Genomic DNA, 3,486 nt, shown 5'->3' with positions numbered 1-3,486 from the left:
CTTGGACACCTCACCTCTCCAAGATACCTTGAAGGACCTATCTGAGAGGTAAGACTCAAACCACTGGCGTGCGGTCCCTGAGATCAAGTAATAATAGGTAAGTAATAATATTTTGTAACTGATATGTATCTAATAGGTAGCCAGTGCAGAGACTGTAAAATTGGGGTAATATGATCATATTTTCTTGACCTGGTAAGGACTCTAGCCACTGCATTTTGGACTACCTGTAGCTTGTTTATTGAGAATGCAGGACAACCACCTGCCGTTTGTGTGGTATGATTTTAAGTGATAGGGACCTAGAGAAATCCTGCAGTACTTTTACTGGCATATTTAAAAGAATCTTAACATTGACAAAGCACAGATAACCAGTGTTGGGGGTGACGCATTACAAGTAATGTAAGTTACGTAATCAGATTACTTTTATCAAGTATGGATTACTTTTTAATTTACAAGAAAATATCTGAGTTTATTTTTCAAATAAGTAACACTAGTTACTTTGTTTTCTTATATATTGACTGACAGCTCTCCTGTCACCATGTTGAGAAAAGTAAGTGAAGCAGAGGCGTATTTTCTTGACCTGGTAAGGACTCTGCATTTTGGACTACCTGTAGCTTGTTTATTGAAGATGCAGGGCAACCACCTAGCAGTGCATTACAATAGTCGAGTCTAGAGGTCATGAATGCATGAACTAGCTTTTCTGCATCAGAAACAGGTAACATGTTTCGTAGCTTGGCAATATTTCTAAGATGGAAGAATGCTGTTTTTGTAAAGTGGGAAATATTTTTTTCAAGAGACAAGTTGCTGTCTAATATAACACCCAGATTTTGGACTGTAGAGGAAGTAACAGTACATCCGTCTAGTTGCAAATTGTAATCCAAGAGATTCTGTGTACTGTTTTTTGGTCCAATAAGTAATATCTCCGTCTTATCCAAATTTAATTGGAGAAACTTATTGGTCATCCAATCTTTTACATTTTTAACACACTCTGTTAGCTTAGATCATTTAGAAGTTTCATCTGGTCTTGTTGAGATATATAGTTGAGTATCATCAGCATAACAGTGGAAACTAATCCCGTATTTTCTAATAATATTACTAAGGGGCAACGTGTATATTGAAAATAGCAGAGAACCTAGGACAGATCCTCCATACATGTGGCACTCCATACTTTACTGGTGATAATTGAGATGACTCCCCATTTAAATAAACAAAGTGGTAGCAATCAGACAGGTAGGATCTAAACCATCTTAAAGCCTGCCCTTGAATACCCATATAGTTTTGCAATGGATCTATGTTCCTGTTATCCTTATTTGGTCCTTCCATTTCCTTTTCCCATTATTAGTATCACCTGTTCCTTGTTATTAGTTATCCCCATCACCTGTCTACCCCTCGTTATCTGCCCTATTTAGTTCTAGCCCGTTCTGTTCTCCCTGGTCTGGAATTGTTTGTCAACTCCTTGTGTTACGTGTGATTCCCTGAAAAAAAGAATTCAACTCCTCTGTTTTGTACTCTTGGTCTCCTCGCTCCGTGCTCCTCACAGTAGCAACCCGTGACTATATATATATATATATATATATCATTACTATTAAACTGTGAGGGAATATTTAGATCGGGTGGCTTCTGGTTATTTGTTAATCTAGCTACTGTGCTAAATAAAAACCTTGGATTGTTTTGGTTATTTTCTATGAGTTTGTGGATATGCTCGGCCCTGGCAGCTTTTAGAGCTTGTCTATAGCTGGACAAACTGTTTTCTCACGCAATTCTAAAAACTTCCAAGTTCGTTTTTCTCCATTTGCGCTCAAGACTACGAGTTTTTTTCTTGAGAGAATGGGTATTACTGTTGTACCATGGCGCAGTACGTTTTTCTCTAACCTTTTTCAATTTGATGGGGGCAACAGCTTCTAATGTATTAGAGAAGATAGTGCCCATGTTGCTAGTCATTTCGTCTAGTTCATGTGTATTTATGGGTACACAGACCAGTTGAGATAAATCAGGCAGATTATTTCTGAATCTATCTTTAGTGGTTGGAACAATAGTTCTTCCTGGATGATAACGCAGAGCCATATATTTAATATCAGTAATACGCAGCATGCACGATACAAGGAAATGGCCAGTAACATCATCACTTTGAGGTACGATATCTTTATCAGTAATATCGATTCCATGCGATATAATTTAATCTAGCATATGATTAAAATGATGAGTGGGCCTGGTGACCTTTTGCTTGACTCCAAAAGAGTTTATTAGGTCAGTAAATGCAAGTTATAATGCATCATTTAAATAATGTATCTTATAACCTTGTACTTCAGTTACATCTGATCAAATGCACATTAACATTTTTTTGCTTGGGTTGAACACATCATATTTTGCTTAGTTGGAACAGCAGCTATGCTAATTTTTCTCTATTTCCTTCTCTGTTTCTGTAATTAGGAATTACACAAGCTTCAGTCTGAATCTAGCCCTTTCAAAGATCTGAGATGACCGAACACCTGAGAAGAGATGATGCCAACCCCTCAGAAGACCTCAGATGATGCCAACCCTCAGACAACATACAAAACTACCAAATTTGCTACAAGTTTGATCGCAACATATAAGCATTGCTGTTAGTGTTCACTGTCTGTTTGATTACATGACATTAACTAACTGCTTGATTTTTACCGTACATTTCTGTCATATGGACATTAACTTGAGACAGTCACCACTGATAAGCTATTACTAAATATAATGTAGAAACTTAAATTTTCTGTAAAGCTGCTTTGCAACGTTTTGCATCGTAAAAAGCGCTATACAAATAAACTTGAATTCAATTGAATTGAACTTAATCATAGATGCGTTTTCGGTTGGAGGCAGAATCTTTTCCAGATGCTGGAGGAAACCACTGCTTTCAGGATTTAGCACTTAAAATCTTTACTCTCCCCATGTCCAATACTCCCATTGAAAGAGCATTTTCGCAAGTCTCACTGCTTAAAGATGACACCAGAAATAGAATGGGATTGCCACTCCTTTCAAGTTTAATGGATGTGCGCTCAGGGCTCGCAAGGAATGGATGGACATCGGCCACATTCCGTCCTCCCCAGCAGCTGTTGGGGAAGTTTGACTCATCCATGTACTAGACAGCTCAGCCAGACTGTTCATCGTTCAGAAAAGTTGCATTCAGATGATCAGCTGTCTTCTTCAGCATCCTGTGAAATTACAACCGACAGCCTGTTCCTGTTCTGCATTTAAATGTAGGCCTAAGATCTCTCGCTAAATCCTGTATGTCTCTCTCGCTCTCACTCACGCACGTTTATCAGGAGTATAATAATAATAATAATTAAAATAGATAATATCATTTAAATACACATTGTTAAATTTGTTATGAACGAATTAGGTATTACCTTACAACAATTTAAAAATACTGTGAAGAATGATGGCACTTGGGCGGTCCGCTCCTGTTTGCCAGATTAGGGCCACAAACAAGCCATAGCTACAATAACTGTAACATAAGCC

This window comes from Sinocyclocheilus rhinocerous, unplaced genomic scaffold (genome assembly GCF_001515625.1).
Source record: "Sinocyclocheilus rhinocerous isolate Xijiao unplaced genomic scaffold, SAMN03320098_v1.1 scaffold1165, whole genome shotgun sequence".
NCBI lineage: Eukaryota > Metazoa > Chordata > Actinopteri > Cypriniformes > Cyprinidae > Sinocyclocheilus > Sinocyclocheilus rhinocerous.
Note: the sequence above shows the minus strand (reverse complement) of the source record.